This window comes from Neopsephotus bourkii, unplaced genomic scaffold (genome assembly GCF_033783945.1).
Source record: "Neopsephotus bourkii isolate Nb327-2 ecotype Australia unplaced genomic scaffold, CSIRO-AGI_Nbou_v1 NB_1624, whole genome shotgun sequence".
Classification (NCBI taxonomy): Eukaryota; Metazoa; Chordata; class Aves; order Psittaciformes; family Psittacidae; genus Neopsephotus; species Neopsephotus bourkii.
The window spans coordinates 6,058,431-6,080,511 of NW_026902099.1; positions in this window are offsets into that span (position 1 = coordinate 6,058,431).

Here is a 22,081-nt window from a genome sequence, read left to right on the forward strand (position 1 = left end):
CTGAAGTACATCAAAAGATCTAACCCAAAGTCAACCCTTTAGTGCATAGTTATATTTGAATATATTCAAATTAATACTCAATGGCAACATCTACATTTTGAGAACATACTTTGCTTTCTGCCAAACCACAATTTTGTTCTGAAGGATTTTGCCCTATGCTAGAAAATACCTGGGCACCTGATTTTGTTAAATAATTCATCAGACCCACTGAATTCAGGAATGTGTTTGTGTATCTTGTTTTGCTAGAGGGAAAAAAAAAAATCTTGTTAGCTCTAACAGTGGCAAAAGACTTTTCACTACAGGACCATTGGACAGAGCTTAAATTCTCAGTTCAGACTTATGTTTCTCCAACAAAAGATACTGCACTACAAAAGAAGTAAATGAGAAGAGGTCCTGCAAATCAAAGTTTTTGTTCCTCATCTTGTGTGTGGGAGAACTGCCAAGTGAATGCAATTAAATAGTCCATTTGCATCAGCTGGCTTATATATCCACTGAGGGAGGAAATAGTTTGGCAAGCTGTGTCAGGAGGTTATCTTGCCATTGTGAAAAAGCAAAGCAATGGCTTGCTAAGCATAATGAGACAAATATTGTGCATTCAGCTCTCCCAAGTCTTTTCTTGCTAAAAGAGAAGAAACAAATAGTACATATTAATACTCTGGGTATGCCTCTTGTTTACACAGCCTCATCAATTGTATTCTACTCACTAAGGTGTTGAAGGTGCATTTATGAATGCATTAAATCTGACCTAAGAAACAGACAGTGTCTTATTTCTTGCATATTTTATGTCATGGAAAAGTACATGTTAAGAGTATGAGTGATCACTGTTTGTGGTTCATACTGTGACAAGAGCAAAAGCAGCTTAGTACACTAATGAGTGGAAATCACCTATACCCTGCTGCCAATTTCACACTGTAAGTATGAAAAAGCCAAGAAATAGAAGTGACATGGAGGCATAGGTGAATGAAACAGAAACATCTTGTTTCTGCAGCACAAGCTGTTCTACACCACAAGGAGATTATTTGAGCAGCAACAAAAATGGAAATGGTGAATTCTGCAAACTTGTAAGAGTCTATGAACCATCTTCTGCAAAGCCTGCAGCAGTCCCTAAGAGTTGCTATAAACAGCAACAGTGGGGCAAAAGAGCAGCCTGAAGAGTGCCTTACAGAAGGGGACAAAGATGTAACATGGGGAGGAGTTACATTCAGTCCCAGCATCCTGGTATTGCTGCTACCGCCACTTATGAAGATGGCTGGCACAGTGCACAGCAGCATCTGACAAGGCCAGGTAGGAGGAAAAGGAAGACAGTGGAGAGAGTGCACAGTGTGATGCTACAGGTGAAATATCATGAACCTTCTCCCTGCTTATAGATTTCAGCTCTAGTTTTGCACTGGTACAATGACAATTGCTGCCATCTTTCTGAAGGCAAATGACAGTAAACTCAATATTTTATTTAGCTGATACAACAGATTCATCCATACATACGGGCACAGTATCATTAGCACTTTTTTTTCCACCACCTGCACGTGGTTTTGAACCCTTTCCTCTGCTAGAGCTGATAGAGTAGCCTTAAGGCTGATCTAAATTACTGGTCTCCAGAGTTGTCATGGCAACAGGGACTAGCTGAGCAGCCCAGGCATTTTATCTTTTCCTTGAACATACTCTGAAATTACATTCAGAAAGGTGATTGAAGCTATGCCATCCCCATGGGCTTCCCTCCTCTTGCAGAACATCCTCAGGTCCCAACTAAATCAGCCTGCTTCACAGCATGTGAGTGGCAGATCTGTGGCAAAAGAGTTTCCAGACCCTGCTGCATGATTTCAGTGGTCAGAACTGTCATTCTACACTTTGTATATTGACATGAACATTATATTTCAAAATACCTTTTCTCTGCAACCTAATAAACAACTTGTGTAATTTTTAAAAGTACTTCTCTTAAAAAATCAGCTCATGGCAAATTACCCTTTTGTGTTTTCCATCTGAAAGTATTCATATGAAAAAGATCTGAATTCAGCAACCTTATTTCTGGAACCTCCTGTTCCTACCATAGAAGCACTCTTTGCATTAACTTTAATGGTATTTATTAATGTTGTACAACTTGTGTGTTCCTTCAGTTGGGATTTGTCTGCTCTGAAGGATGTAAGGTACTTAGAGAATAAGAAAAGATGAGCATGGTATTCCTGCTTTTTTAGATAGGAGGTTGTGATATTAGAACATTATGGAGTTTGACAAAGGGAGAACACAGAGCTCTGTGCCTTGGCCAGCAGATCCTTTTTGAAGAGTAAGGAGCTGCTCATGGCTTTGTCTTGGATTCTTCATGCTGAAGGTCAGAAGGCATGAATGTTTTCTGTAAGAATTAAATGGATGAGGTTCTGCTGACTGTAGAAACTGTACTGGATTAGCCTTTATTGGACCAGTGGAGAATGGACTTAATTTTAGCCGTTTAAGTGGTTCAGTGAGAGAGATGTCACAAAACTGAATGACACATGACTATCAACTAATGGAGTATTTGCCTATACAGCCCTACTCCACAGTCAGATCTTACGATTAAGATATTCACTGCCTGAAATGGGTGAATGGAGAAGAGCCTTACATGACAGTACCCAAATTACAATTTTTAACGTGTCAGGGAGCCGGAGCTTATTATGACAGACTTCACAGCTCACTTTTACACAGACTATTTAATTTATGGAGTAACAGGCTTGGCCACACTCCTAACCCCAGTGTTTGCTTCTGTTATCATATGTAGCATTTGTCATTTCTTCCCATTCAGCTAATACATTTCAGTTCCATGTTCAAGAATTTTAGTATGTGGACCCTTGCACTTACTGTTCCAGCAATAGTCATTTCAGAAGGACTCTCATGACCGTACATGATCAGCTATCATTGTTGCTGCCAAAACTGATATAGTTCCAAAGACTCTCAGGAAAACAAGAAATATTTACAGTCTTTTCATTACTGGATCATTAAGACTTATAGTCAAGTATTCACTGTACCGCAAATTAACTCAGAATATCCAGAAATTATCTGGGTACTAAGTATTGAAAAAAATTAATTTAGTTAGGGAGAGCAAAGAGCAAGGATACAACTCAGGTTTACAGTTAGGGATATAAACTTAGTAATTCTTATTCCTCTGTATTAAATACCTGAAAATATTCTAAAATTGCACATAAAGTATTATCTGTAGAGAATGGCAATAAATATTCTCCATGGGCAAAATAAAGAAACTTTCAAGCTCCCTGAAGAAAAACTGTTGAAGCAAAATGCAAGCAAACAATTTTATGTATATAGCTCTTCCAGAAGCAGGAGGAGGAATCATGTAGGCATACTTTTCACCATCTAATCTCATAAATGTGGTAGCTGGAAGGAGAAATGTAATTACTCACATTTAGTTTCCTTCAAAAAGCTCCCTCCCATAACTAAGCACAACAACTCTTTACTTCTATGAGCACAAGGAATGGTATCGTCAGACTTTTGCTGTGCAGGAAATTCTACCAGTGTAGTTTGCTTTTATTGGTTAGTGGTTTGAGAGGCTGGTTTTATTAGTCGCATAGTGATTTATTGAATGACAAAATCATGTCTTCCAAGGTTGGGGTTTTTTTCATAATAAAATAAAGTATAATTGTCAAAGCCAACTTCTAAGTGGCTTACTTATAGACGGAAATACAAATTCTAATTGCTACATCTTTTCCTTAATAAATAAAATAGCAAGTTATCTATTGATCATCTGATGACTGACATTTCTTCAGTTTTTCCTGTAATTTGAGGCATTCTGGCTTTCTAACATGGCAGTGTAAAATGCAAAAAAAAAACAAAAAAAAACTTCTAGAAAGTACCATAGAAAATATGTTTTGTCACAGTCTCTTGGGAATGTACTTGAAGATCCTTCAGAGAATAGAGTAGAAGAGCTTCCATAAGCTTCCATCAGAAGTAGGAATCTCTTTTTTTCTGATTGGAAAAGTATATACACTAGGTATTCATATATTCATATATTCATGCAACAAACACATGCTCAGAGATATACATGTATATGAATGTATATATATTTCCATAAGTATATAAAACCACAGATATATCAGGTCCTAATTTGTCTTTATCCAAGCTAAATTAAATGCGATGGAAATTTCTGAGCTCTTCTAGCCCTGTTTTATGCATATGCAGACCTCATTCACATACTTAGTGAAGTGAAACACTAATATCACAACCTGGAAGAGTTTCTGCAGACTACATTCTCAATCCTTGCAAATTAAAGACACAAAAGCTTTATTTCCCAGATTCAAACATTAACAGTATTAAATTATTTTGTGGGTTCTTCCATGTAATTCTACAGTTAATTTTTCTAAGTGTGAGTATTTAGCACCTAAAACTCTCCTGATTCCAAATTCTTTTCTGGGGTTATTTGACATCTAAGAAATCTGTATCTCTGCACTCCAGAGTCACAGACCACAGGGACTGAAGCCTGACAGCTCCCAAAGACATGTGTATTTGTCTGATAGTCCATCAGCTTATTTTTAACCTATTTTTTTTTTAAAGATGGTCTGTGAATCAATAGAGACAATGTGTTGGGATGGCAGCCTCTTACCAGATTTTTTTCCTACTTGTCTATTTCAATATGTACTGACTCTCATGCCTGTTTCAAAATCCAGTTCGTCCCTCCTCCAACTTGGAAACAAAGGTAAGTGCTCCTTAAAGCTGTTTAAGGTAATCTCCAACTAGTGGGCTACTTTTGGTGTTTATTTTCTTTCTGCTCACAGTTAACACTGTGCTTGAAATGTAAACAATGGGGAAAAGTTAAGTAATAACTGAAATAGCCACTAGACTCATCTACTTTCCTTCTCCCTGAGAAAAACTCACAGAAAGAGCATTTTACTCTGACCTCAATATACTTTGACACTTGGTTTCACTGTAGCATCTTGGACGTGAAGGTTTTATGTAATGCAAACGAAACCATACATTTCCTACCTAGGTAATCTACTTCTGCTACTACAGAGACAGCATATTGCTCAGTGAAGAGTTGTACAAAAACTGAAGAGACTAAGCTGCCTGGTCAGGATGATGAAGAGTCTAGAGCATGTTTTGGATATTGGAGACCTATGTTCAAATACCTGGTCTCAAAGTAGAGCAAGAAGGTAAAACTTTTGCCTCTGAGCTAGTTTTTCTTGTGATGCCCTACTCCTTATTCCCACTGACTTCAGACTGGGTTTTGAGAAACTTTTCTTAAATAAGATTTTTTTTTTAAAAAGCAATTTCCCCCAAACCCCTTTGTTTTTCTTAAAATAAAAAAAAAAAAAGAAAAAAAAAAAGAACAATTTTCTGTCAGCTTGGCATTGAGCACGCAGTGCCTTCCAGATTCATAAAGGTCCAATTTGTCTGTTCATTGCCTGATCAGCTGTCTCATATGAAGATGTGAAAGGGAGGTGATATGGAATATTTTTTCTTAAAGCAGCTTTCTATCATTTTCTAAAGGATTCTGTAGCTAGGGACTATAATAACAAAAGCTACTGCAGTCCACAGGGAAAAATATAGCAAGATTTTTAGTGTTTTCTGAAACCTTTCTTCTAAACACACATACCCGACTTCTCCAACTCTGACAACTCTTTGCCACATGGAATATGCAATTTCCTGCAAATTTACTATTAGCTCTGCAGGCTGGAAAGCTAGCTAGGAATAGAACTGATGTGCTGTTTCAAGAAGGATTTTCTCCTGAGCATGTATTTATTGGATTTAGTTTCAAGATAGAGAGGAATATTTCTGCTTCCCTCTGGAATCAAAAAATTTATGCTACTAATTTCTCCTGTAGCAGAATTAAAATCCAGAATTTGCATCTTGTTTAAAATCTTTTTCTTTCTGACATATTTCGGTTTAAGAATGGAAATCAACAGTTAATCAAGGCTGCAGCTTCCTGTACCTCCTAATCCACAGGAACGCTCAGGTCACAGCAGTCCATGAAAAAGTTCAGTGCACAAATACATACATAGCTCTTTAACAAATAATATTCTTTCCTCTAGCTGAGCTGGAAGGAGTTCATTCAGAAACCCTGATACAGCTGTTCTCTGCCCAGGAGCACCAGGGGCTAGAAAAGAACATCTTTATGCTGAAGCAGTGGAACAGCTACTTTTAAAAGGAATAGCTCTCCAACTGTCTACCACCTCAATTTTCTGTAACTGCTTGCGCTTGAGTAACACAAAGCCAAGAAATTCATTGTGAGGCTGGAAAGTAGGAAGACTGTAGGTAGGATATCAATCAACAAGGGTGGAACGACCTCTGAATGAGCTCTTTGGATAATATCTTGGGAGTCAGCACTGCATGGAAGTGAATTTTAAAAAACAAACAATAGAATGAGATTTCTTGATGAGCCTTTTGGGTAAAGCAGAGGTACAGAATCTAAGTCCACTGGTGTTTTAAGCATCAAAGCTCAAATGTTTTAAATGATCAAGAGCCTCAATTAGTTATTTTTATTACCCTATTTTAATTCATCATAATAATTATAACACTATTTACATACAGAATATCAAAAGAAATAGGCCATTGTAAATCAACACACATACTTTATAATTGGCAAAATTCTTCTGAACTATGAGCTTAAAAATGCAACTAGAGCTAATTTTTAGATTATGTATTTTTTTATTTATTTCTAGAATAGAATGGAAAACCTCTAGGGTCAGTTATTTTAAGCAACAGTTTCTGACAGGGTGTGAACTAACTTGGATTGCAAAGTCACCTGGAAAAGCTTATCTCACTAGTTTTGAACAAAAAGAAATAAGGAATGAAATACTCTGGCTCTTCAGTATGGCCACTAGAAACCTTTGGAGTTCTTACATCCTGTTGCATGGATGTATTCTTCCTTCCCCCACACCCTTCCAAACTTTACAGAGCAGTATGGATTAACTATGTAGGATTCTCTGGTCTAAACACTGATGTTTAGAGAAGATATACAAGGCTGGCAAATACAGTATAGCTCCTGCAAGACACACATTCCTCTGGTGAACCCTTCGGAATCCAGATACTTTGGGCTTTCTAAAATGACAGCAGATGCTGTGTTCAGGCATTTGAATTCTGCCATTATTTTGCTAAATAAGTATCTGATCCTGCATCTCTCACTACCTTTCAGATGCAAACTTTGGCAACATCAGCTGTTACAATTGTGACATACAGATGATGAAAATATAAAACTTCTGCAGGACTTTTCCTGAGCAGATGGGAAAGTGTCTAGATGTAACTTCCCTACGTGAGATCTCAAGAAATGATAGAAGGTGACATAGAGAGTAAAAGGTGATAAATGCAAAACAGGCATGTGTATATATGTATACATACATCTAAATAAAATGAAATCTTCAAGTTACTTGCACCAAGTACATGAATCACATTTAATGCAGTCAGTCATCACTTAATTTCAAAGAAATAACTGTGTTCAGTATATAGATATAAAAGCAAGTATATCTGAAATAGCCATTGTTTTTTAGATTACAATCAGTCAAATATAGGTGTTAAAATTTTAAATGAACAGAATATTTAGGGGAAAAAAGAAACTTCAACAGATAATGTATTTGGTTTCAAAAAACATATCAGATTTTTAAAATTTCCTGTTTTGCTGGAAATCTGCTGTTTGCATTTGTGTGATGTAATGCAAAAATAGATTAAGATAATGAAACTTAGAAATCATGTTCTTAATTCTCTTAAACCTCTCTGATGTCTGAGAGATACTACTGTAATATACTTTTGGTACAACATACCAATACGGACTATCTTGTGTATAAATAAATGCACCAAGTCAGCACATACTTCTTGCATTCAGAAGATTCCAATTAAAGGTATGTATGTACTGAATAACTCTCAAAATAAACTTACTGAGTTGGAAGTTAGGATGGAGGGGAGAATTACAGCAAGAAGAGGAAAAAAGAGCTACTTTTTTTGGAGGTTTTTTGAAAGCATTAATTTTTGAATCCAATCTTCTTGAAGTTTATAATAAAACTCTAAAGGATTTTGACGACAAGAAAACCAGTTCCAAGACCTTTTGAAATTTCTTTCCTATCAGTGTAAGTCTTTCCATACTGAAGTGTTGCTTCTGTGGCTTCATGCTTAACTGAACAAAAGAAAACACAATTCTGAGACTGCATGAGAGGAGGTCGAATAAGTGAAAGAATAATAACAGAGCAAGAAAAAAAGGCCTAGACTTTCTGCTACTGTGCAGCTGAAGCCAATAGAGCAACACATGCCACATACAGAAGAAAACCAGAAAGACTGATAATCATTTATGGGCTGTGTACTAAGTGTTCCAGAAATATATGCATTGTATTATTTTGTAGCCGCTTCCCTCATCATACGAGATGCAAAATTATCTTAAAACACAAGAAAAATATATATGCACAGTGAGGCATCACTCTGCTCTTTACTTTTTAGTTCTCAGAATGCAAGAAGGTTGATATATTGTTGTAACTACCCTTTTAGATAAAAAAGGCTGATGCAATTATTTTCTAGGAATGATGTAGGGGTTAGGGGATAGAAAAACATATCTTATCTGGTTTTATCACTCTGCTATTACTTTCATATCAAAATGACTTGTAACTTGCTGTGTTTGAATATACTGTAATGAAAATCACAATCTGACAATGAAGTCTTCTGATCATGTATACAGGATACAATTCTCATCAATCCTACAGCTTTTGTGAAGACTGTTAAAGTAAATAGTATTTTACATGGATTTTCTAATTAACAGTTAAAAGGAAACTGAATGAATGTAATAAACTCAATGACTTGAGCATCTCAAAATTTACATACCCCTTTTCTAGAACTGGCTTCTCCCTTAAGTCCCTGGAAGTTTCACTGGTGTTGATATTTTCTCTGTTCTTCATACATGTGCTGAAAGTTTTCCCTTTTCCTCAAATCTTACCTACATCAGAGCTAAGTTGCATAAACCAGCAACAGATCTGGTGGGTTTTTTGCAATCCCTTTTTGGGTCAAATAGAATAAAGGATGGTGGTCCCCTGGTTAATGTTGCTGCATAATGCTACAGTGGTTTAGAGATCTCTTCATTGGCCAACTGCTCAGATTAGACCATGACAAAGCACCAGTGACCTTAGCAATTAAGGGTTAGACCAATGAACAATTTTGAAAGTCCCATTATAAATTTCTGGTTCATTTTTCAGTACTAGAACTGATCAAAACCTAGAAATGTTTATAACAAAAATGTCAGAAATACAGCTGTGTGTGGTTTTGTTTTATAATAGAGAATGGCAATGCTAATGTGAATGCACAGCTGTGGAAAACAACAGCTTTCTCAGGATAAAAATTACTTCATTACTACTATGTTCAATAAGTCTTTCAATGTAAGTGCTTAAATTTAATAAACAGCTGGGAAAAATGTAAACTTGGACAGTTTTTCTTTGCTGAAATGCCATTTCCCAGCATCATCTCACCTCATTCTAATAGCTTTCATAAAAGATCTTATTTTAGCAAGGCAGGGCATAATTGTTCAGATTCTCAATGTCATATGAAAGGGATATGCTAAAATGAATGGGAAATTCAAGTCTGGCTAACCTTTTTATTTTTTTTATTTTTTTTCCTAAATTATGTCTGTAGGATCATTTCTTTATTTCTGGAAGTACCATCCTCAGTGAACAGGATCGTGCAACATATATGCAGTGATTAGTCTAGAAACCTGCTGGATCTGGTCCAGCAAACTGATCCTTATGGAGGAAGACAAAGAGAATCAGAGCAGAATCTCGACATTTATTGCTACTTCACGGGTGAGTTCATGATGAATATGCAACATATTCAGCATATCCTATGGTAATTAAACATTTTTTATATTTTTACTCCAATTACAGCAAAGAGAGCAATTAAATTTTACAAGGAAAGTACAACTTTTTCTTTTCCTCCTCTTAATAACCAATGGGATGTAATAAACATGAAGACCACTTCTCTCGAAGGTTCCCCCAGCTGATGTGAGACACCTAAGTACCAATGCAGTTTTAGCCACCAAGAAACGATGACTGTGGGAGTACTGGAAGATGCTGTGATTCCCTTGGGCCATAAGGAGTCCCACCTCATTTTGGAATTACAGAGTAGTGGTGCTTTCTGCTTTGTTCAATACACAGACTTATTCATTTGTGACTGTGAACTGATCGCTAAATTTCCTGCTGTGGTGTTGATTCACTGCCCTGAGATCCTTCTGCACCTCACAAACTGCAGCTCAAAGCAGGTATGGGGAAGCTATCACGGAGCATGTTCGGACCATTTTACTATTGAGTCAGATGTTTACAAGGAGGTGACTGCAATGTGTTTAAAAAGAGATGCTGGGTAGTTAAGTTGTGTGTTCTACACCTTCAGAGACAAGAAAAGGCATTAATGCATCAAGGTTTTGTTCTGTATGTGTGTTACTTCTTTTCTTTTTTCTTAAGAAGCAGTTCTTTGAGAGGAATCATCCAAGCCTTTCCTCCTTTAAAGTTGAAGGCAGATTTTAGATTTAAAAGCTGAGTATATGCTAACTTTGACAGGAGTTAAAATACAGATCAGTCAGCAATCAATAGAAGAGTCTGGCCTTCTGCATTTGAATCCCGTAAGGTACTGTTGCCAAAAAGAGCTCCCTAGTTTATTTTAAAAACACCTCCTTCCCTCTGTTCCTTCTTCCTTTGAAGTGTATTTCTTTCTCTTACTGCTGCTGCTGTCACTGCTAAATTATATATGCCCTCATGTTCTAAAAATTCTGCATCAGCCACAATATTCAAGCACCACTTTCTTCTGTGGCTTACAGCAGTATGAAACTCAAGATTTTCAAAGCAATTCTGCCTCCTTGAATGCCTCACTAACTTCTACTATGTATTCTCCAAAAAAAGGAATATACTCTACTCTGTGTGAGGGAATAAAGCAAGCTTGTTCTAGTGTTGCAGTATTGGCCCCCTGCACATCTTTCGCAATAGGAAGATTTTCTGTGGTCCAATATCAGATTGAAGAAAATCAATCTAAGTAATCAATATAGAATTACACTGTAAAATTAGGGTTATCTCCTGAATTCTTTGAGTCTGGTGGAATATCCAGCTTCTCTCTCGCAGCTATACAGATCTTCATTAACTAAGGTCCCAGTAATTTAAAACACTGAAAAAAAAGAAAAGAAACAAAATAAGTGTACTGCACTGGAAAGGAAGAGTCATGTTACTTGGGCCTGAATATGGTTCCACAGTAACCAGCTAACATCCGTGCTAAATCCAGTGAAGTTTTGGCTTAATGAGGCTGCAATGAACAGCCACACAGTCTTAGAAATTGAAAACTTTTAATTTCTTTTGTATTTTCCTGTAGTAGTTCACAGCCCAATACAACCAATACAACAATAGAATTAAGGAAAATATAATGTCTGTTTATAATCAGGCAACAAAAGGGTGGAAACAAGATAAAGGAAATACATTTCCCTCTTCTAAAGAGGGATAATGGACTCAGCCTTGTGCCAAAACCAACCAGAACATTTTTTAACAATTCTTTGCTAGATCACTACATATCGTGGTTTAAACTCAGTCAGCCATGCAGTTTCCCTTGCTCACTCCCGCCCCTTCTTCCCTCCCCCCTGCTCCCAGACGGATGGGGAGGAGAATCAAAAGAATGTAATTACCACAGGCTGAGATAAGAACAGTTTAGTAACTAAGGTGTAACACAAACCACTGCTGGTACCAATAATAATAATAAGGGAAATAACAAGGGAACAGAGTACAATACCACCCGCCGACCAATAATACCCAGCCCAACCGAGAAGCGAAGTAGCCCTTCCGGGTAACTCCCAGTTTACATCCTGGGCATGACGTGCTGTGGTATGGAATACCTCTTTGGCTAGTTTGGGTCAGGTGTCCTGTCTCTGCTTCCTCCTGGCTTCCCCTCCTCCCTGGCAGAGCATGAGGCTCACAAAGTCCTTGGTCAGAGTAAACATTTGAGCAGTAACTAAAAGTGTCGGTGTTATCAGCGCTGTTCCCAGGCTGAAAGTCAAAACCACAGCACTGCACCAACTACTAAGAAGGAGAAAAATGACTGCTAATGCTGAACCCAGGACACTGCAGTTTTCCATTTCCAAGTTAAGCAACTAAATCTAAAGGCAACTCACAATGTAAGAGAAGACTGAATTCTGTTAGAAGTGGATTATTGGAAACTGAGCAATTCAAACACAAGTTGTTTGAAAAGATGAGGTTAAATGAGCAGTGTCAATACCCATCTATAGATCTGTTACTAAGGCACCCAAAAGCCACTTTGTTGCAAGAACCTAGCAATGCATCTTTTTACCAGATCCAGATTCCACTAAAGTGAGTAAGAGGTTTTGCATTGCCCTAAGTAGCCTTTGTATCAGGTCCAAAGTTAGGGAAAAGAGTGAACTCAGGACAGCCATCAGTGCAAAATGCTCTTACATAGGGTAAAGTGTTGTTTTGGGTGTACAGACTACATTACTTCCCACCAGTACTGGCAAAATGAATGTAACCTTTTCCAGAATACAGCCCTGGTTTGGCAGAATAAAAAGGCCTTTGCTTTGTTGATTTCCCAGGGGAAAAGAGAAGTATGTCTTTCTTTAGTTGCAAACTGTCAGTCATGCTGCAATGAGCATAGACCTCATGAGTCACTCTTCTTTGAGCTCTAATCTCTGCTCATAGTGACAAATGAACCTCAAAAATCAATCCCATTCTGACTCCTCAAAAAATAGCAAAAAAAACCTAAAAGCAGCTAACTCCGAAATGTTGGGAGCCTTGTTTTAGGTTACCCTTCAAGGCTTATAACAGCCTGCCTCTTCCTTCTTTTGCAACCACAGGTTGCAAAGCAACACAGTGCATATCTCTTCTACAAGTTAGCAGAAGATGCATACACACTAACTGGCTTGAACTATAGTAAAAGGATCTACAATCAAGAACTTGATGTACAATTACTTCCCAAAAGCGCTGCTATCTTCCTACATTTGTCCTATTTTTGTCCAGGATATACTAAACATCAGCTGTCTTATCTTGTAAATCAGTTATATACCTATCTAGCTAGAAATTTCGTTTGCCAATAGTTTTTGTGGCAGTAACTAGCTATTCCTCTAGTTTTATCCACTAGTTTTTTTGACATGAAGTTGTCCTCCAAAAGAGTAAAAGGAGGTTTGCCAAGATAGAACTACCTTCCAGAGTGTGTCAGAGATAAACATTTGAGAGAAATTAATATTCCACACTCTAACACATTTCCTTGCTTAATATCAGAAGAACTATTTTTCCCATAACTACATCTGTCATAGGAGCCACCGTACTCTGCAACAGTACTATCCATTTTGGATTTGCTTATATTTTCAACATGAAAAGATGACCATCAACATAAACACTTTCAACCTGAAAAATTTTGCTGATAATTTTTAAAGTAACCCTGAACAATGTTGCAACAGAATAATACCAGTCTTAATTAACCTGCAGGTTTGCTATTATTGTACCTATTTCAGTTGAGGATAAAAATTTGCTTAAAAATTGAAATACTTACATCACTGAAATTAGCACAACTCCTGCTTTGTGAACAGCTACAAAAGTAGAAAATCATTATAAGGAGGAAATTCTTTCCTGTTAGGGTGGTGAGGCACTGGAATAGGTTGCCCAGGGAGGTTGTGAATGCTCTATCCCTGGCAGTGTTCAAGGCCAGGTTGGACAAGGCCTTGGGTGATATGGTTTAGAGCGAGGTGTCCCTGCCCATGGCAAGGTGGTTGGAACTTGATGATCTTAAGGCCCTTTCCAACCCTTACTATTCTATGATTTTATGATTCTATTGCTGTAAAATATTTACTCCTCTTGCTGCCTTTTACAGTGAGTTCAGTGCACACTTAGGGTTACACAAATTTTGCCACTCTGGTCACAGTTGTACAACTGGTATATGTGAAGAACACATTAGAAAAACAATGCATTGTTTCTCCTTCTAGCCATGCTGTTTGAATTTATTTTATAGCACATTGTCTTTATTTCTCAATATATGGTCTTTCACATAGCCAGTAAGAAAGAAAAACATAGTTCTAAAATGAGATGAAATTTATGAAAAAGCATCAGTTTCCATCTGAAAGTACCATTGACATGTCCAGTACAAAAAGCTGCTTTTCGATTTCCTCTATTTGACTAGCCTTTGATTCTGTAACACTTCTTCAAATAATCAAAGGAAATGAAGAACAAACTAGTATAATCTAGCAGCTATAATGAGCGAAGGGTGGTTTTCATTTTTATGAGAAGTAATAGCAACATTCGTGAAGTGGGTGAGGTGTATGAGAAGAATGCTACAACCCTTGTAATTACAAAGCTCAATACTGCAAACCCTGCCAAAAATCCTTCTACCTGTTAATCACCCTGCAAGGTATTTCTAGTTCAGGCAAAAGGAAGAAAATGAGTGAGGAAAATGGTATGGTACTACTCTCTGCTTGCATTAGGGCTTAAAGAAATTGTAACTTTAACCTCCTCTGAGAAGGCTCTTCAGAAAATCACAGGCAAGTTTAACTATCCAGCAGAACAAATTATATGGTTGTGCAATTGCAAGGAATCATAGAATCACAGAATGGTTTGGGTTGGAAAGGATCTTAAAATCATCTAGTTCCAACCCCTCTACCATGGGCAGGGACACCTCACACTAGACCAAGGCCTAATCCAAGCTGGCTTTGAACACTGACAGGGATGGAGCATTCACAGTTTTCTTCGCAGTTCACAGTTCTTTTACACCTACAGCTGCCACAGGTCAACCCATTCCAATGCCTCCCCATTTTCACAGTAAAGAACTTCTTCCTTATATCTCACCTAAATTCCCCCTGTTTAAGTTTTAACCCGTTACCCCTTGTCCTGTAACTACAGTCCCTAATGAAGAGGCCCTCCCCAGCATCCCTATAGACCCCCTTCAGGTACTGGAAGGCTGCTATGAGGTCTCCACGCAGCCTTCTCCAGGCTGAACAGCCCCAACTTTCTCAGCCAATCTTCATACGGGAGGTGTTCCAGACCCCTGATCATTCTTGTGGCCCTCCTCTGGACTTGTTCCAACAGTTCCATGTCCTTTTTATGTCGAGGACACCAGAACTGCACACAATACTCCACGTGAGGTCTCATGAGAGCAGAGTAGAGGGGCAAGATCACCTCCTTTGACCTGCTGGTTCTGCTTCTTTTGATGCAGCCCAGAATACGACTGGTTTCTGAGCTGCAAGCACACACTGAAGCCTGCTCACGTTCAGTTTCTCATCCACCAGCACACCCAAGTTCTCCTTGTCAGGCTGCTCTGAATCACTGAGGAGTTTGATATAAGGAGATTGATATAACATTACTTAAGACACTGCAGAAGGATGTGTCAGCACAATTATGAATGCCATAAGTAATAAAAGCCTCAAATAATAATATACACACTCCCTTTGTCATCATTATGCACCATCATTTATGGATGAACAGTATCTGCATTCCTGCTGAATCCTGTGGCGTGTCTCCATTAGGCCCATTTACTGTCAAGTAAGTATTCTCCCATGCAGTGGATGTGATCCTTTCATTGCTACTCAAAGAAACCTACATAGAGATACAAAGCTCATGGAATATTTGGAACTGACTGTAAAAATAATCCTAAAAAGAAAGAAAATTAAAATTGTGTCTTTTTAACTTCTTTCAAAGTATATTTAAAAATCTGAAGTGCAAGCATAGAATTCTTTTCATGAAATCAGAAATCAGAAGTCAAAACAAAGCTGAAACCACAGTACAGTTTCAGGGTGTGTGCCAGAGAATGAATCTGAAAAATACACATGGGTGTAGGAGGGTTATTGCAGCTTTTGGCTTGAATTGAGGTGCATAAGCTTCTATAAAATCAGTTCAGATAAAACAGTATTTAGGTTCTTTATTCAGTGCTCTGACTTCTTTGAGCATGCATAACTTTCAGTCTTAGGAGATACTTTTCTCTGTTCAGTGGCTTGAGAGGGAGCAATGGTGCTAAAGTAGCATATGTGAATGTCCAGGCTTTACCTCTAATGTACAGTACAGTAGTGGAAAGTTTTGAGTACAACTGCAGAAGAATACAAAGAGAGAACAAAACTGCTATTGTCTACCACTGCTAAAGACTTTGCAAAATGAATAATCCACAGAACAAAATTGCTGTATTATGACTGATACGAGGCTAGAATACAAAAACTTTTATTATTTTGTTAATCTCTGTCAAAAGTAAACATTTCCCTGCATCAGAAGAGTGGTAAAAACACACATGCATGCAACTACACACACACTTTTAATTTTGAAATTCAGGCCTGAAGTGACTTTTGATGCAATCCAGGCTGATTGACAAATTCAGTGACAGCTATTGAGAGACCAACTTCATAGAGACAAAAGAAGTTTTCTTAAAATAGATGAAAAAGACAATCCTGTCATACAAAGCAACCTTTGGAGGTCTAAATTTCTTCAACTGATGTGTCAATGTAAAAATTCTTCACTGTATTATTCATTCATTCATTCCCAAAAACACTATGATGAATGATATAGAGTAACATAATCTGTATCTAATGATTCCTCCACCTAAGCCTGACACTCATGGAAAGGTTACTTCAATTTTAAGTGGAAAATTAAGAAATGGCATGGAATATAAGCTTATAACATCTTCAAATGCTTTTCAAGAGTCATGCTTTAAGTCCCGTCAGTCACAAAGCTCACTTGCTCACTCCCCCCACCCAGTCCCTCCTCCCTCAGCTCCCAGAGAGATGGGGAGGAGAACTGAAAGAATGTAACTCCCATGGGTTGTGATAAGAACAGCCCAGTAACTAAGGTATAACACAAATCACTACTGCTGCCACCAATAATAATAATGATAAGGGAAATAACAAGGAAAGCGAATACAACTGCTTACCACCTGCCAACGGATACTTAGCCCTACCCAAGCAGTGATCTAGCCCTTCTGGGTAACTGCTCCCAGTTCTACATCCTGGGCATGACATGCTGTGGTATGGAATACCTCTTTGGCTAGTTTGGGCCAGGTGTCCTGTCTCTGCTTCCTCTCGGCTTCCCCTCCTCCCTGGCAGAGCATGGGACTCAGAAAGTCCTTGGTCAGAGTAAACAACTAAAAACATTGGTGTTATCAGCATTGTTCCCAGGCTGAAAGTCAAAACCACAGCACTGCACCAGCTACTGAGGAGAAAAATGACTTCTACTGCTGAACCCAGCACACAGGCTATGTAGCTGTCTCTCTAAAAGTTAACTTTGTGCTGGTACTCTGTCATGGTTGCAGCTTATCCTGAAGAAGCGTGAATCAATACTGTGTATAGAGATTCAATCTTTTCTTCACAAACTCTGTTAATAATATTTCTGGATTCATTCTGCTTCACTTTACCTATCTCCAAGTCAGATGTCTAGTCTGACCTCATTGCCTATTTTTCCTCCATAATCAATACAGCAGGAGAGACAAAAGGATACCTTCACAGGAGCATTTACTTTGCTTTCCACCATCGCCTGTCTGAGGTGGCTTATGTCAGGAGAAGTGAAGCCCTCCTGCTTAGCAGTTGTCAGAGATGTCAGTGGAACACATTCAGTCTGACAGCCATGCTGTTCTGCAGAGCCCAGCTACGCCAACTTCCACGCCAGCCTTACACCACCCAAACCAAGAGCACAGAAAAAGGATTTGGAGTTAGCTATTTACTTATTTTACACTTTGTGACTCCACATATTGTAAGTGAAGGGCAAATTCTGGACTACTGAGGAATGCCTGGAAAAATTAGAAGGGGGAGGGAGAAGAGACTTTAAATTACAAAACTAAAACCAATAAAATCTGAGAAACCAGGTAATATATTAAGCTTTTTGCTTTTTTTTTTTTTTTTTGCTTTTTTTTTTCCAGATTTACAGCATCAGACTATAATCTTTACCTGCTTTGAAATTTAGTTAATAAGTCTTAGGAAAAAAAAAAAAAAAAAAGAAATAATTCTTTGCGTTTCTCTAAAGCTTTCCTACGCAATTTTTTCTGCATTTTTTCAGATGCCAGCATCATGGTTTATTAAAAGAGCTCCATCTTCTGGCAGCTGATAAGGAACAGATCCTTTGTAGATGTACAAGAAAGGCTTAAAATCACTTGCAGAATTTAATGAAAAATTGATCCTGAGTAACCAATGCCTGCAGCTGCATTCCGCAGAGACTTTCTGACATTTTTATTTTAGAGTAATTTGTTGCTTGTTAACCTTGATTTGTAACCTTTTCTCAGGAATCTTACTGGTGATTGAATTAAAATAAAAGAATGACAGAGTGGAACTATCCTGAAGAAGGGAAGTAAATGTTTGCGCAATAAATAAATAAATAAATAAATAAAAGAGAGCATTGAAAATTTAGTTCAGTTTTTCAGAAAGGGCAGAATAAACATGATAAGTGGATCCTTGCACATTTTGTCTGCCTGCATTCCCAGTAGCTCAATATTTTAAAACGATAGTCAGCGCCAGGGAAGGAAGATGGCATCCTGCACGTCGTCATTTTTAGCACTTATCTTACCTTTGATTTTATTACCAAGGGGCTTAGTCTCATTTCTTTAGTTTTTTTTAAGGGGGATTGTTAAAGGAAAAGTAAGCTGAATCCCCAGGTTCCTCTTCCATGTTCTGCCAACAATGACATATCTGCTTGGTGTTAGAGCATCACAGATCTAAGGAGAAATCAATTTAGGAGATTTATTGTGCCTCTTCAGTTTATTTATAAACAGAATAGTAAGACTGTATTGGGGTAACAGGTTGTATGTTTGCTGTACTGAGAAGTCTTCACGTAAAGAATTACTGAAATGGTGACTAAGATACCAACTTTCATTTTTTTTAGGCCTCCCTGTGTGAAAAGAGATCACCTGAAAATTGAGAGAGATCTGACTGCAGAATCAGTTTTTCAGACCTCTGAAACACTGATCCTGCACAACAACTTCCAAATGGAAAGTTAAATTTTTAAAGCTTGAAATGGAATATTTGGGATATTTCCTTTTACATGGAAATGCAAAACCAAGCAATGAAATAGTAATTCCCTTTTATAGCCATTTCATATTTACAATTAATTGCACATTCTGAAAAATAGGATGAAAAGTGTTTCAGTGAAATAATTCCTGAATATTCACCACAGAATAATATTACAAAAATAGTCAGACAAAAAAATAATGTACATAATTGATCAGATTTCTTCTTTATATTTAATTTAACTTTGCATTAGTTTGTCTCTGAAGCTTTACTTAGTAGATTTACTTAAAAAATCAGCCACTTCCCAGTGACACCACTAAAATCACAGTTAAACATATTACTTCACTGCAGATAAACTGGCCATAAACAAAACTAGGTTGGAATTCAGAGGAAAGGTTTTAAAAATCCAAGCAGTAAAATCTTTCAGTCAGTGTTGCAGTTAAAATATCTCATCAGTTCTAACTTCTGCATGATTATATTTGCAGACCCACATGCTGGTAATGAAGGTTATTCAAAGTAGTCTTGCTGAAAATGGATTAGATTTAGTAAAAAGCGTACTCGTTGCTACTGCTGGGAAGTACTCCATTTTTACACTGTTTGTAACAAGTCCATCCAAAGAGATGCCACTTCTGAAGTTCCCATACTCTTTCTGCAGAGGTCACCTGCTCATGGCTTGACCCAGAATGTGCACGTAAAATATGACATGTTATTACTCAAACCTGAAGGGACTGATCATAGTAGATTGCCTAAAAATACAGACTCTTACGAATTATTAGTTATCAAAGTGCACCCTTGTCACTATTATTTTCTATACATAGCTTTCCTGACTACATATACAATATTCATGAAATCTCTCTGAAAACCGAAGGAACTCTCATCATCCTGGGTTTTACTGTGGATGTTGAGGAAATGAGAAGCAATGAAATCTGACCTCAATTTGGTTTGGGATTGTGGCTGCCTGAGAGGTCCCCATTTATTCTGATCAGCTATCCTCACTGGGGCTCATCTTATGTCCATTTCCAGATACGCTGTGTCTACTGCATAGAAGCAAATACTATTAAAGTTGCAAATTATTCATTATAACATTTGGTAGCTACTTCTCTGTTCTTCTCACCCTTTGTAGCAAAAGGGTTTTTTTTCTTTTCACCCACCAGTAAGCTTCATGAAAATGAATTTGAGTAAAAGTACCTTCGTTATTCTTGTGTACATTGAAGATGGAAAGAAAAATATATACATTCTTTTATGTGTTCAAAGTCTTCCAGGTAAAACAAGTGTGTTTCAAGAAAAGGGCATTATGTAGTGGTATCTTTGATGGATATCGGCTGTGTTCTTTCCCAAAATAAATTTGCTTTAGTTTCAGGAAGTTATGGAGGTCTGAAAACTGAATATCAATTAAGTATGTAATCATCTGGAAAATACTGGTGTAATGAAGAAAAGACATATTGTTCTAATAAAAACTTAGGCCAGGAGTACATATTACATGTAAGAAACATCACATTCAGGAAAACTAAATTCTTTTTCTAACAGTCTTTTGCTGTTGGGTAATACCAGCATGTATTCAGTTTTCCTTACTTCAGTTTCTCTGCCTGAAAGATTGTGATAACTTAACCTCCCCCTCTAAAGTGAGTTCTGCTTTAAAAAACCCACATTAAAGAATATCACTACTTCAATGGAAAACCAGATCTGCAGGAAATGCATCAGAGACGTCAGCCTGACTCGGTAACTAGAATATTTGCCAGGCCTTCAGAAATCTGGTCATCATTCCCCCTTACCTGAAGCTCTTCTGCTGCAGGTTTTTCTATCTATCCGCTGTCCTCAGCCTGTTTACATTGCCCTGGACATAGGCATTCTCTCTTGCAATACAGCTTGAATGGTGCCTATTGCTATTGGGAGCCATTTGGTTCTGGAGTGGGCTGCTTTGTATTAATTGTAATTCAAATAATGCTTCACAATAAATAAATCTCCTGTGAAATTTCAATCATATGGTCATCTGCACAGAATCCTGAACAATGTGCTCTACATGACCCAGTTTAAGGAGGAAGGATGGACTAGTTGACTCTGAGTGGTCTCTACCAACCTCAACCATTCTGTGATTCTGTGATTCTGTTTTATATCCAGTCAGAAAAGTGGGGGAGCTCAGGTAAAAATCTGTAAAGATGACATCTTATGGCATACTTAAAAAGTGCCAAATGCATGAGGAACTTAGCTTCAGGGAAAATTATATTGTTACAACATAAAGAAGAAAGTGATACAGACACAACATTTCGTGATAAATCACATTTCATTAGATGTGGTTCTAACTATATATAAAAATATTTTTAGAGACAGAGGGAACAGCAAGCTCTTAATCTATCAAATACATCCTTTTTTCACACAAATTATTTCCCTGAAATATCTTGCCATGACTTAACACCTCATATTGGTTCTAAGTCATTCTTGTTTCTAAATTTGAAAATGACTGTGGAAACGTCTCCCCGCCACATTTTCCCATAATATAGTTGATTAATCCATTACTGCTACTTATTCCTCTTTATGGAGGCTGTTAAAGTGGCAGGGCAGAGCTGATGCTGAGCCAGGATAGACAAAATGTCTCCTGAGGTCTCCTTAATGAAGGATTAAAAATTGTGGCTTTCAGAAATGATCATATTTTCATATGATCATATGATGTTTCGAGCTATCAACATTCAGGAGCAAAGCTGGAAGATGACAAGAAAATGGTGAAAAGAATGTAAAACCTGTAAAATGAATCGTTTGTGCAGCAGGTGGAAGCTCCTCAGACAAATTGTACAGTATATAAAACCAGTTCAGAGAAAATCATCCCAGACAAAAAGAGCAAAAAACCATTGTCCTGCCCAGTCATTAAAAAGCAACACCACCTCTATGAACATCTGGAATCACACAAACTCTCCTGCATGATTCAGAAACAATATAATAGGGCCATCTACTGAAATTCAGCATCTCTTTTCCATAGTATTTATTTCATTTATATTACTGAAGCAGCATAATACAGACAAATTAATCATAGAACCTCCAGGGACTTATTTCACAGTGTATCAAGCAATTATATATTGAGGGTGATGAAATAATAGTATCTTTGATGTAGCTTCCCACCTAAGACCTGCGTAAGAAACCACTAGAACTTTGACGATCAAAAAGAGAAGAAAATTAGGAAGAAAAAAATATAAAGGAATAGCCAAG